Source organism: Panthera leo, chromosome B2 (genome assembly GCF_018350215.1).
Source record: "Panthera leo isolate Ple1 chromosome B2, P.leo_Ple1_pat1.1, whole genome shotgun sequence".
NCBI lineage: Eukaryota > Metazoa > Chordata > Mammalia > Carnivora > Felidae > Panthera > Panthera leo.
The window spans coordinates 123,271,345-123,286,125 of NC_056683.1; positions in this window are offsets into that span (position 1 = coordinate 123,271,345).

A 14,781-nucleotide genomic window follows, 5' to 3' on the forward strand; every position below is an offset into this window, starting at 1 on the left:
CGCGGGGCTCCAACTCACAAACCACGAGATCATGGCCTGAGCCAAAGTCAGTTGCTCAACCGACTGAGCCACCCAGGCGCCCCAAATAATCTGATTTTAAAATGGGCAAAGGAACTGAATAGTTTTCAGAGAAGATGTATAAATAGCCAACAGGTACATGAAAAGGTGCCTGATATCACTAATCATCCAGAAAATGCAAATCAAAATTATAATGAGATGTCTACATCGGGTAGGATGTCTATTACAAAAAGTCCGGAGATAACATATATTGGTGAGGATGTGGAAAAAAGGGAGCCCTTGTGCACTGTTGGTGCGAACATAAATTGGTGCAGCGTCTATGGAAAGCAGTATGGAGTTTTCTCGAAAAATAGAACTGCCATATGATATAGCAATGCCACTTCTGGGTATATATCTGAAGGAAATGACATCAGTATCTTGAAGAAATATTGCACTCCCGTATCATTACAGCAGTATTCACAATAGCCAAGGTATGGAAACAACCTGAGTGTCCATCAACAGATGAATAAACAGAGAAAATGCTAGATATTTTATATATTTATATATTATATTATATAGATACATTATATATATTTATATATGAAATATAATATATATAGTGGAATATTATTCAGCCTTATGAAGAAGGAAACCCTGCCATTTGTAATTATGTGAATGAAACCGGAAGGCATTATGCTAAGTGAAATAAGCCCAGCAGAAAAAGGCAAATATTGTATGGCATCAATTTTACATGGAATGTTAAAAAAGAAAAATTGACCGAGGGTTGATGGGGGGTGGGAGGGAGGGAAGAGTCGGTGATGGGCATTGAGGAGGGCACCTGTTGGGATGAGCACTGGGTGTCGTATGGAAACCAATTTAACAATAAATTGCATATTAAAAAAAAAAAGAAAGAAAAATCGAGGGGCCCCTGGGTGGCTCAGTCGATTAAGCAGCTGACTTCGGCTCAGGCCCTGAGCTCTCAGTTTGTGAGTTCGAGCCCCTGGTTGGGCTCTGAGCCTACAGCTAGGAGCCTGGAGCCTGCTTCGGATTCTGTGTCTCCCTCGCTCCATGCCCCTCCCCTGCTCGCGCGCTCGCGCTCTCTCTCTCTCTCTCTCTCTCTCTCTCTCTCAAAAATAAACAAACATTAAAAGAAAGAAAAGAAAAGTCGAATGTATACAAAGAGTAGATGGTGGTTAACAGGTGCAGGTGAGTGGGAGAAATGGGGAGATGTAGGTCAGTGGCTACAAAGTTACATTCATGAGATGAGTAAGTTCCGGGGACCTATTATACAGCATGGTGACTAGAGATAATAATACTGCATTATATGCTTGAAGGAGTAGATCTCAGGCATTCTCACCAAAAAAAAAAAAAAAAAAAAGGTTAAAGAAAAAAAGAAAAGAAAACGTGTATGTAAGCTATATTCGCTGAGGTATTATTCATATAGTGAAAAATGGGAAACATTTTATGATTAAATAAATTGTGGCATATTCACATGGCAAAATAGTATGTAGTCAACAAAATATTTCTGGGGAAGTTTAAATGGCGTAGAAAATTGCTTTTACAGGGTGCTTGGATGGCTGAGTCGGTTAAGCGTCCTACTTCGGCTCAGGTCATGATCTGGTGGTTCGTGAGTTCGAGCCCCGCGTCGGGCTCTGTGCTGACAGCTCAGAGCCTGGAGCCTGCTTCTGATTCTGTGTCTCCCTCTCTCTGTCCCTCCCCTGCTAAAGCTCTGTCTTTCTCTCTCTCAAAAATAAATAAACATTAAAAAATAGAATAATGTTTCAATTAGTATGTGTCAGATTTATATTTAAAAACTTTCCACCCAAGCCCTAGAGATAAGAGATGTATGTTTCCTTTGGAAAAAGAAAACAGCACCCTACTCGAGTCACCACAGACCGTGTCACCAGATTCAATGTGGTGGCTCCAACTCATGAGCTGCGAGATCATGACCTGAGCTGAAGTCAGATGCTTAACTGACTGAGCCACCCAGGCGCCCCGAGGAAAGTTCTAGCATTTTAACTGCTCTCAGTCACTTAACTTTATGTGCAAATAAGAATTTTCTGAGATATATATCTCTCTCTATATATATAGAGAGATATATATATATAGATATATAGATATATTTTTACATATCAGATAGGCTTTGGCCCACGCACTCCTCGCCTATAAAATTAGCAAACCCACAATACCTGAAATGATGGCCTCCTGCTCCGTTACAGTGTTTTCCCACTTCCCTCAGCCTCTGTAATCTCGAGCACTGCAAGGGAGGAATGTGGTGTAGTTAATCTGGGTGAGGGATTGTTTCCGAAGATGGCTCATTTCTTTCTTGCGTGGACTGTTCAAAACCACGAAGAACATGGGACTTCTGAAGGACAGCACTTTGACTCCTAAAGCTTTCCTAGGACGTCCTTTAGGATTGGGTCCCCAGCATGCTCTTCCCATTTGGAGTGCCTGCTTAGATGGCTTGTACCGCACCTGGTATCCGCACCCTAGGTCTCCCTCACCCAGCACACGCAATCGTGTGTCAAACCCAGGACGAGTCGGAGCAGATGCTCCTGGGGTCCCCACGATCCTGCTCCGGTAAGGATGTCTTTCCCCTCCTACCTTTGAGAGAATTGGCACGTAATAACACGTCCACAACCCAACCAAAAGCCAGCCTCTTCTATACTGTTTGCCATTTTTTCCCAGCATAATTCCTTTATAAGGATCTGCTTGTCAGTTCTGCTCATCAACACAGTTCATGTGCTCCAGCATCTCAAGAAGGGTGGCTACAAAGACGACGAGCACGTCACCTGTCCTTGTCCCAGCCCAGCTGAGAAGCCAGCTCTAGCAGCTGCACAGAAGCTGATGAAATTCTGCTTTATATAATAATCTTATCCTTGGTTTATCTTATTTTTCTGTATCTATTTTCCTTTCACCTTGATTTACATACCCACTTACTTTTGCCACATTTTGTAATTATTTATACAATACCTCCAACTTGGAGGGCGGGGAAGGAAAGTGTATGAACACTTATTTATTAGCATAAAGATTTCTTCTACGTTACAGGACAGAAGCCAAGGCTTCGTGGTACCTTTTGTAATCATTGGCAGCAATCCAAAAGATTGGACTGCTGTCCTCTGGTGGAAAGAAAATAGATCTTATTTTATTTTATTTATTTTTTGAAGTGTATTTATTTTTGAGAGAGAGAGCAACAGCGAGGGAGGGACGGAGAGAGAGGGGGACGGAAGATCCGAAGCAGACTCCATGCTGGCAACAGAAAGCCAGATGTGGGGCTCAAATCCAAGAACCGAGAGACCGTGACGTGAGCTGAAGTCGGACGCTCAACTGACTGAGCCACCCAGGTGCCCCTCCCCCCCAAATAGATTTTAGTTTCAGAGAGAAATGGCTTTGACTGTTTTCCCCTCCATATACGAGTCTGGAAGCTCTTATCCTCTTTGAGGGTTAGTAAAGAGACACAATGTAAAGCATGGGTAAAATAATGCATCCGTGATTAAAAATAAAATTTGAAATATTCATCTGTTGATTTGCTCAGAATTTCCTTACTAATCTTTCCCTCCCCATTTCCTCCTCCTACTACCATGGAAGGTTTCTTTACTCTCTTCTCTTGGGGTAATATTGTGGCAAAACGGAAAGAGGAGGTAAAGCATCACCCACTGTCAGCTTTTGAGTTTCCAGGTGAACTTTTGTAATTCATGGCAGAGAAAGAAGTATGAGAGAAAAGAATCTGGAGACACAAATCCAAGGCCATAAAGGGCCAGGGCGTAAAATTTTTGCCACAAATAATAGGGCAAGAAAATGCAAGTGAATTGATCATGAGTCTTCTCATTTCAGAAGAGATGGAGATCCTTAGGATTGGAGGAGAGAGAGAGAGAGAGGCAGAGTAGAAAGCAAGATTGAGACCGGGGTGAGCATATTTAATAGGAAACCATGAACTCTCTTCTAGACACGTCAGGTACCATGGTGAGGGGAAGACAGAGCCTCTGTTTCTGAGATCGGAAGAGCCCAGGATGGGCTCTTTCCACCCAAGCCCTAGAGATCCGTGCACACGGTCATGGTAACATAGCAGAAGAAACACTGTGTCTAGGCAGAGCGAGCCTGAGACAGCCCTTCTGACGGCCTCTAAAAGATTCCCACACACTTTTGAGAGGAGTTCGAAGTGGCAGATGAGGGACGCCAGACCTGGAAAGCTTGGTTGATCATTTTTCTCCCTACGCAAACTGCCTTACGGCTCTTTTTGACGCCCAAGAAATACCCATAATAATAATGAGGTTGTGTAGTGTAGTGATTAGAATGGGTGTCTTTGGACCAGTCTGCCTGGGACTAGCCGGGATACATTATAAACTATTCTTCACTTCTCAGTGCCTTGTTTTTCTCATCTATATAATGGGAAAGGTGGTAACATTTAGCTCGCATAGCTGTGAGAGGATTAAATAATTTAACCTGTTTAAAACCTCAGAGCGGTGCCTGAACCGGAATAAGAAACTGATATGTTAACAAAAATGGTAATGATTAGCGTTACTATCATGACTACTATTATTTTGTATTCTCTCTTATACCTCCCTTTCTTTCCTGCCTTCTTTATTTGATGAACTTTAATGTATCCTTCCAAACGATAACTGTGTCTGCCTCCAATTGGGAGCCCGCCAGAGCCAAATGACTGGGAGAAAACCAAGTATCTGAAAGAAGAGAGAGGCTGCTGTTCGGGACAGACACAGTTTATAGCTGTGGTCCAAGGATGGGCATGTGGCTTAGGTTGGGCCAGTCGGAGAACTTGCTCAGATATGAAATGTTCGTGGATTAGAAATAGGGAGGGGCACGTAGGTGGCTCAGTCAGTTAAGTGTCGCTCTTGATTCCGGCTCAGGTCATGATCTCACGGTTCACGGAGCCCCGTGTCGGGCTCTGCACCGAAGCACGGAGCCCGCTTGGGATTCTCTCTCTTTCTCTCTCTGTCTGCCTCTCCCCCCTCAAAATAAATACATAAACTTGAGAAGAAAAAAGAAATGGGGAGGGGTTGGGAGAAAGGGTGATGGAGTACAAACCAGGTTGTTTGTCTTCAGAACTGAAGTGGAGGGAAGTGTGTGGAAACGGCACAAACGAATTCCTCATTCAAAACGTGTAGCTGTGAAGGGAGGGACGGAGGAGTCCTTGCCGTGGTGAAGATAGAGAAATTGGGGAACTGGTTTTAGATGGTTGTATACAGGGCTGTTGAATTCACCCTGGACAATGGAAAGAGTCTAGTCCGTGACGAATATGTGAGAATGGCCAGAACATCAGTGGTTCAACCAGACGAGAAAATTTGTAAAAGGGAAAGAATATGTTTTTTTTGCATAAAAATAAAGCAAGAGGGTTGTGGGAGTAAAGTCACATTCGAAGGCTGTCTCAGGAGGCAGAGCTGCAGGGGTCCAGCCACCCAGCATAGGAAAGGCAGGAGTATAGTCAGTCCACGTGAGCAAACATGGTGTCCTGGGGTGAATCGTGTTCCCCTCACATTCATATGCTGGCATCCTAATCCCCAGCACTCCAGAATGTGACTGTATTTGGTGACAGGGCATTGAATGAGGTAATTAAGTTAAAGTGGGTTCATTAGGGTGGGCCCTAAGACGACTACTGTCTTTACAAGGAGAGAAGATTAAGACACCCAACAACACAGAAGGAGAGGCGACCACGTAAGGACCCAGCAAAAGGGGGACACCTAGGGAGAGAGGCCTCAGGAGAAACCACACTTGCTTATACCTTGATTTTGGTCTTCTAGCATCCAGAATTGTGAGAAAATAAATTTCTGTTGTTTAAACCACCCAGTCTGTGGGATTTCGTTATGAATACACATGCACAGAGTTAACCGGGATAGGGAGTTTTACCAGGGCAGAAGGAATCAGGGGCTGTGATAATCCTCTCACTGGGGAGTAGGGCCCTCCACCAAAAAGCATGCAGACTGTTGGTCCCAGGCCAGACTTGTCTATGTGCTCCTGTGAAAGGAACATTCCATACGGGAGGAGGAGGCCGAGGAGGAATGGGCTGCTCCTCTGGAGATGGGGTGGGGGTGGGGAGGCGGGCAATAGAAGGCTGGGTCCCTATGTGGCACTTCTGAGTATTTAGGAAAGCATCTTAATTTCCAGAAGACACAGAATTGCGTGCTTAGCAAAACTTCTTGAGGCTCAGAATAGGACACTGGATCCAAGTGGGGAGACAAAACTAGTGAGGATAAGAGCCAGGAGACCCACTGTGTCAGCTCCCGAAGTTCCTGCCCACCTGACATCTTGCTACCACTGCACCATCACTGGATGGTTCACTTTGAGCTCTAAACCATGACCAAAAATTCCCAGATACCCTATAGACATGAGCACCCATGCCCACCCAAACCTAAAGGTGCCTAGCCAGGTCTAGCACCCTGACCGGTGCTGACCTGTATCCCAGTAAGAGTGGGTAACACTTACTTCAGGAAACTTCCATTAGGACCTAACCCTGATGGCTTGCTTTGGGCCATCATCATCACTTGGCGTTTCCTCTCCCAGCACTCCTAGAAATAAATCTTATGTTAAGCAGAAGCTCGTTGGATTTTCACCCTTACAATCTCTCTGATGTAAGAGTACAGAGCAGGAAATGAACATATTAAATTAATTAATGCTGGATACATAAGTACCAATGCTGATAGGATCTTAAAAGTCCTCATGACCCTCAGGGTATCTGTATCGTTATAAAACCGCCATCCCGGGATAGCAAAGGGAGGGACATGAGAGATTTTCCGATGTCAGGAGCCTCTAGAGCTCTCTGTCATTCTCTGTTGATCTATGACTTCTTCCATGCAGGTGTTTTAAGTAGTTTTTTTCCCGACAATCGCCAACGCATTCATTCCCATTCGCTTTTGGCTCCTTGTTGGAAAATCTCGGATTCTTTCCCCCATTGCCAACTTTTCGTGTTCTTAATTTGATTAAATCATTTGCTTTCTCCACCAGTGTACAACATCTAAGTGTTTATATACTGATTAATGTGCTTGCAGTCTTTTAAATATTTCCTTCCATCAACTCGATGAATGTTCAAAAAGAGAGTCAGATTTTGTCTCTGTTTTTTAGAGACTATGTCCTTTTCAGTAAGGCTAAAGGTAAGCCACGACTCAACTTAAAAAAATGTTTAGTGAAAAATAGAACAGTTCTTCTTGGAACTTCACGTCTCCTTCTTCACTGTTGCGGATATCCCTTTATTTTACAGTTTTGCAGAAGGAGTTGGGAGGACAGGCGAGTCAGAGCTTCGGCTTGTGGCCTCACTGCCTTGTTCATCTCCTCAACTTGCTGAGACAGAGGAAGGTCAGGGAAGGGATAGAGTGGAGAAGACAGAAGAGGTAAGAAGAGACAGAGACAGAAGCAGAGATAGAGAAGCACAAAGAGAAAGAAAGAGAGATAAGACAGATGCAAAGGGAATAAATGAATAAGGGAGTAACATATGGAAGCCAAAAGAGGCAGAAACCAGGCATTAGAACTTTTAATTCATCTTACATCTACTTGCTCGAATATAAGCACAGAAATTAGGTGCTTTTAATGGGGATGTGTGCACGCTATTTTCAGCCAGGATAGATAAGTCCTTGGAGCGCTTACCAGCAGGCTAAACAAATTGTCTTAACTGCCTTCAATGCTCTGAGCAAACTTGCCATTTTTATTCATGGGCCTCTGATCCATGGCTCCCAACGGATCCATGAAGATTAAATAAATTATGTCTCCAATCATTAGTGAGCCCCACTCTCTTTTTCATGGCAAAGGTGGGGCTGGCAGTAATGTCGTGGACAAAGTCTCAGCTTTATATTGGGCAAGGAAAGGTTTTTGTCTTCCCCTTTATTTTCATGCAAGGGGGCCACGCGGAGGATTGAAGACGGTGCCTGGGCCCAGCTCGGCCCATCCTGCTGATGGGGGATGGTCAGCGGGCAGAGAGGGGCTGAGGGACCATCTTGCCAGCTGGGGCCCCATAGCTGAAAGGATGACTTCAGGCAGTCCTGCCCGTTCTCCTCCAGCAGCGAGGCTCTGCCTCAACTGCAGAGGGAGAGAGAGGTGGGGGGTGGGGGGTGGGGGGTGGGAGGGGAGGTCTTCTGTGTCCCTCAGGAGCATGCCTTCCTACAAGATAAGAAGAACAAAGGCTCGCCTGGCTATCAGGAAAAATGTCCCCTCCGCCCCTGCAAGGACCCCAAGTGCCTTCCCTTGCAGTGACGTGCCCCTTCATCATGTCACCCAGACGAAGGCCCTCCGTGTGTCTGCCTCATGCCTTCACTCTGGCGATGACTTCAAACTGGACCAACAATCCGGGGCAGCGGGGACATGGGAAACCTATTCTGAAAACTGCCACTTTCCTCTGCCCTCTCCCCCCCACCTCCATCCTCCTCCCCAAAGGTTGGTTCTCCTGTGAGATGTCAAGCTGATGATTCTAAATCCCAGATGTGTCATGCTCAGTTAGGGAATAACGGACTGTCAAATAGAGCAATAAATCTTCCTGCGCGGTGACTGCTGTGCCGGGCCACCATGCCATCGCACTCACAGACCCACTAATTCTGTGTGATGAGCGAGGCTGGCGGCAGCCCCTTGCTCTCCCGGGACTGGCCTCAAGGTGCAAACATATTGAGAGGGGATGATTATTGCTGGATCGGTCCGGCTTTCCCGGCCCCTCGGTTCACGACTGGAAATCCAAAGACAATTTGCCACGTGAACACTCCGAATCATGTTGGCTCCACACCTCTTGGGAACCTCTCTCCTTCCTGAGATCTGACAACTTTTACAGAGGATGCCAGATGATCAGGCTTTCAGTATTTAATGTTCATTGTCGCTCTTATTTATTTATTTATTTATTTATTTATTTATTTATTTTACCTTTGGCAATCATTTACTCCCTCGGTGTGTGTGTGTGTGTTGTGTTATGTTTATAAAACCAGCGTTTCTATCAAAATCATGAGGTGGGAAACTGGGATTTGACTCTGCTCGCTTTTGGAGAACTTCAATGACCTTAACATTCTGCGTGTCTAGAGACTCCAGTCTACTTAGCTGGAGGCAAGCTTGGGGAAGTCCTCCTAGTCTCTTTGTCATTTTATTTGTTCTCCAACTCCTGGGGTAAGAGACTCTATCATGGGAAGGATGGGGAGGTAAAGATATTTAGGAGTAACATTGACATCTGTCTCCTCCGGCAAGGTAAAAATGTTGGTGTAGATAGAGAAAGTAACACCCAACTACAGGCTTTTCTAAATATTGATTTCATAATTTGCTTGGGTTCCACAGAGGCTACTACAGATGAAGCAAAATACAGATGAAGTTTTAACCTTCCTGGAAAATCCTCAGTGAGTCACTATGTAACTGGATCTGGAACGTGTCCTCTCCAGGTAAAAATCCTTCCATTCTCACACAAGAGCTCTCTCACATAAGAGCTACATATGCCCATGTATCCCCATCTCCAGCTCGAGTATTATGTGTGTTGCTTTTAAAACCACAGGCTAGGGGCGCCTGGGTGGCACAGTCGGTTAAGCGTCCAACTTCAGCCAGGTCACGATCTCGCGGTCCGTGAGTTCGAGCCCCGTGTCAGGCTCTGGGCTGATGGCTCGGAGCCTGGAGCCTGTTTCCGATTCTGTGTCTCGCTCTCTCTCTGCCCCTCCCCCGTTCATGCTCTGTCTCTCTCTGTCCCAAAAATAAATAAAAAAAAAAAAAACAGGCTATTTGCCCCACGTAAAATTTTATTTGTGCCCATTAATTCTTGCATAGTTAATCATCTGGAATATCCCTTCTGAAGATTCCATGATGAACTGATTACTGGAAGGAACCAGTTAATATGAAACATCAAAGATGTCATCTACTTCGTGTTTTTTCTTGAAAGCCTAAATTCTTCCTAGCTTTTGATTTTCTATCATGACAGTTTATGGAAAAGCAATTTTTAAAAAACATGTGTTATCTAGGGCCCCACTATCTCAATCTGCCAAAAGGAATTCAATGTTGGTGCTTGTGCATGGGTGGCTTACGATCACAGAATTAAATAATTCTTACACCAGAAGAGCTATCAGTGTGGCTTCATTCAGAGGAAGCCTGAAGTAGTGAAAGAAAGAAATTCTGACTCTTTCCCTCCCTGACCCTGGGAAGTCACTTATATTCTCTGAATCTCAGTTTCTTGAGCTAATGTGTATAACTTCTGGGCACATAGTAATAACTCAACGTGTAATTGCTATTAAAAGGCTATTACGCGGGCGCCGGGATGGCTCAGTCGGTTGAGCGTCTGACTTTGGCTTGGGTCATAATCTTGAGGTCCATAAGTTCAAGCCCCATGTCAGGCTCTGTGCTGACAGCTCAGAGCCTGGAGCCTGCTTCAGATTCTGTGTCTCCCTTTCTCTCTGCCCCTCCTTCCCCTCCTCTTTCCCTCCCTCCCTCCCTCCCTCTCTCAAAAATAAATAAAAACATTCAAAAATATGTTAAAAAGCTATTATTCAGTGAACAAGTTGTTTCAGAGACAGAGAAAGAGTTATGTCAAGACAATGACCTAGGAACAAATGAAACAATGTATTCAGTCAATTAATTATTCAGTGTTCAAATAAGCATGCATATAGACTGCTTATTTAATGAGCTTGCAAGGTCTATATTGAATACAGATCCTGACTTGAACATAGTTGATCAGGATGAAAAGGCATTAAAAAATGTTTCAGTTTGCAACATACCTTTTCCAAGACCAAAATCCCCCAATTTCTAGAAGCTGCTTAAATGATGGATGTCTTAATACTTGATGGGTAAATGATTCCTTGCCCTTCTCCTCCAGCAACCACAGTAGATGAATTCCCTTCTTGTCTCAAAACCAAGATCTTAACATAACAACAAAAAAGTTGAAGAAACGCAAATGTTCATCAGGAAGAAAATGAATAAATAGTTTTTTTTAAGATAGAGATATAGTGTAAAACAGTTAAAAATTAATGGACTAGATCTACATGTATCACTCAAAGATATGTTGGGTGAATAAAACACGTTGTAGAATAGTAGGTAAAGAAAATACAATTTGCATATGGACTAAAAAAGAAAAGGCTCTACATTGTTTACAGATCATTAATTATGTAGTAAAGAGAAAAAAACATGCCTTGAGAAGGATATAGTGAAAACATGAAAACGTGTCAAGGAAGGGTAATCACCAACTTCAGGAGACCATACCTCTGGGGAGAGACAACGGAGTGTCATAGGCAATGTTATAAACTGGGCCTTAATCACATTTCCAGTATTTAGTTTCTTTAAAGGAAAGATTTGATGTGCAAATAAACATATCAGCCAGGGACTTGACATAAAAGAAATAACTTCATTATGGTCTTTAGATCATTTTTGAAGATTTATTTTATAGGAAGAAACAATACTCTCAGCTAAAAGCTGTTGTGTTCTGTTTACAAGTGTCGTAGACATTTAAAGGCTGGTTTCAGCTCAGTTGTGCACCTTCCAGTCCCTGATAAGGAAACAGATATGGAAGAAGCACCTGTTCCTTCTTCACATCACGTGACAAATAGTCTCTTTCACAGCAATTGGATGCGAGCGTTCTGTCTGCTTTATCCTTATTCTTTCCTCCTGTCTTGATTCTGGCAGTTTGCCAGTCTCGGCGAAGACCGATTTAGGTTTTGTTTTTGACGCTCATAGACATGGCTTGAGCCCTTACTCGCCGTTGGGGACTTTCCTCCTCCTTGTCCCCCCACCCACTCCCCAGGTCAGTGCTCCTGGCTGCAGTCTCCAGGGTCACAGAAATCAAAGATTCCCTAGGCTTCCCCATTGCCCATGCCTGTAGATCTCTGCTAGACCAGCAGCAATCTGTGTCAGAGCACTTTGTGAGTGGGATCCTTCCTGGAGAATAATTCCAAGGAAAGAAGCTACAGATAGGAGAGGGGACACTTAGACCAATTCACAAGTTACTTGTACAGAACGCAAATTAGAAAGAAAAGAAAACAAGGTAATTGTTACATTTCTTCACAGATCAGACTGCCTAACTTCCAACCTTCTGCTTAGGAGACAAATGGGGATGGGAAGACAGAAGTGACATAGGAAAGCTTTGAATCAGAGAGACAATCAAAGGCTAGAGGAAAAGTCCATTTGCCAGCCATTTCGTGCTGAGTTAACTAGAGCTCTGAGGCCAAATATGAGTCCTGAATATAAAATAAAAGTTTTACAGTGAATTATTATTATGTATTATACTCAAGAAGGGATTTTTTTTTTAAATCAAGATAAAATGGTACCTAAGAATCTCTACACACAATAAATTTTATTCCCCACTATGTGTCATCTTTTAGAATACCTTGATTGGTCATTAATACATCTTTATACACAGATGCTTAAGTAAGGATTTCTATTGACCAGAATCAACTTCCCAACTCTATGCCTGACAGTTAAGTGCCACATTAATGAATAATTTAGCTGTTCAGTCCAGAAGGACATAATCAAGGTGCAATGTCTGCCTGGTAGTAACATGCCTCAATTGTAGACCAGCCTCATCAGCACAGTGACTCTTAGAAACTAAAACCAACAGAGAAATCGACAGAAACCTTCAGTGACTCTCCTTAGAACTGAGGTTCAGGAGCAAATGCCAGCCATTGGGAGTCACTAAACCAACTCGACCGTCACTGGCATCCTGAGCTACAGTCAGTTTAAAATTGTCCGCTCTAGGGGCGCCTGGGTGGCTCAGTCGGTTAAGCGTCCGACTTCGGCTCAGGTCACGATCTCGCGGTCCGTGAGTTCGAGCCCCGCGTCGGCTCTGGGCTGATGGCTCGGAGCCTGGAGCCTGCTTCCGATTCTGTGTCTCCCTCTCTCTCTGCCCCTCCCCCATTCATGCTCTGTCTCTCTCTGTCTCAAAAATAAATAAACTTAAAAAAAAAAAAAATTAAAATTGTCCGCTCTTGACTAAGACAGTGTCTGCTCTATTTGGGTATTTCCAGAAGATACAGCAAATGGTTAGCATATAGATTTTGAAATAAACGAAGCTACCTACTTTTAGCTTGGTGTTTTCTCTTGGGCTCTGCCTTGACTTTTCCTCTTTTCACTAGCCACAGCCCCCACGAGGTCTCACCACACCCTCCCAGTCTGCACTCACACCTTCCCTGGGAGCCCCCCAGAAGGTGCTGGCAATTCTTTGCAGCCTCGCTTTTTCGTTCCACTTTTTAAAACGTTAATTGTTTATGTGTCCGTATCTTCCTCTAACCCTGGAAGCTGGGACAAGGTAAAAACTCAGGGGGGTGATGGAGGAACCCAGACCCGGGTGAGCGTGAGCCGTCATCATCATCTCAACGATTTTGTTTAATTTCAAAAGTGAGACCCAGTCAAAGGGCAGCAACCTCTCCTCCCTTTATGGAGGTGAGATTCTTTGTGCTTTTTTCTCTTCCTCACCCCCACAGCACTCAACGACTTCATGGCATGAACTGCCAAGCTGTCCCCACGTTGTGGCAGGGTTAATTCCCACCCATCAGTGATATATGTTTGCACACAAGTCAACAGGAATTGCTCAAAACACAACAAAACACACACAACACACAACTCACACACACTCACACACACACACACCCCTAAGAATCAGCTTTTGGGTTGGTATATAGACTTTTAGATTTAGATTTAATTCAGCAAATTTGTAGAGCCCAGAACCCTGTTGGTCTAATTCCATCTAATAATCTCAGGGGCAAGTTTATAAGATTAAATTAAGAAAAGATTTTAGGAGCCTGGAAATCCGCAAAGAATAGTATAGATTTGTGCTATTGAATTTTTTTTTACTACATTGTACTTCTTTTTTTTTTAATTAAAATTTTGTTTTAATGTTTGTTTCTTTTTTCTTTTTTTTTGTTATTTAAAATTTTAAACTGTGGGAATTTTAGAATTATTTTTTTCTTCTGCATGTTTGTTTCTTAAGAGTGTGGTATGGAAATAAAGGGTGGAAATCTTTATATATTCAATGGCATTCCCATGGAAATTTAACCTGGAACTATGTAACAATCCACAAATCGCTCCATTTCAAATTCTGGTTCCGTTTCAGCCTTGCTGACCTGCCTGGATTCATACAATTTCTACTCTATAGACTCTAGTTTATTCAGTAGTGCGGCTGCTTCTTTTCTTTAGAAAAAAATCAAAAGTAAAAGGAAGATGTGGTCTCAAGAAGCAGTAAATTTAGATGGAGCAAGCCAAAGCAATTATCTTCCCAGATTCTGATTACAACCAATGCATATCACCATCCCTACGTCCAAGTCTTTTACTAAATCCAAATATTGCAAAAACTAGCTTGCTGAAGTTTAATCTTCTCTTAGTTCCCTTGACCTTATAAGAAAACTGAAATAAGATAAATCATTTAAGAATTGTGAGACTAAGTAATTGGAGGGGAAAAAACTTCCATTAAGAGGAAACTCATCAAAGCAATCCCTATTATTCAATGCCATTGAAAAATATGACCTATGTCTGTACGTTTTAACATGCAGGTTGACTGCAATATATCTTCTACCTGACTTCATGTTCCACTACACTTTCCATCGCTCATAGTGCTTTAGTCAGACTCTTCTTTCTGTCCCTTAAACATAGTCTGCTTGTTGCTACCTCAGGGCCTTTGCATCTGCTTTCCCCACTGTTTGAGGTACTTTTCCCTGATTTGTCACATAACTGCCTTTTCCTCATTATTTTGATATTTATGGAAAGAGCCTCCTTAAAGAGGCCTCTCCTGACCACCAAGAGTGTTCACATCCCTTCCCCCCCAAGCCTAGCCACCTCATTAGCGTTCAACATTTTCTTCACAGCACTTTCCATTCTGAAGTTCTTTATACGTCTGTTTATTTATAA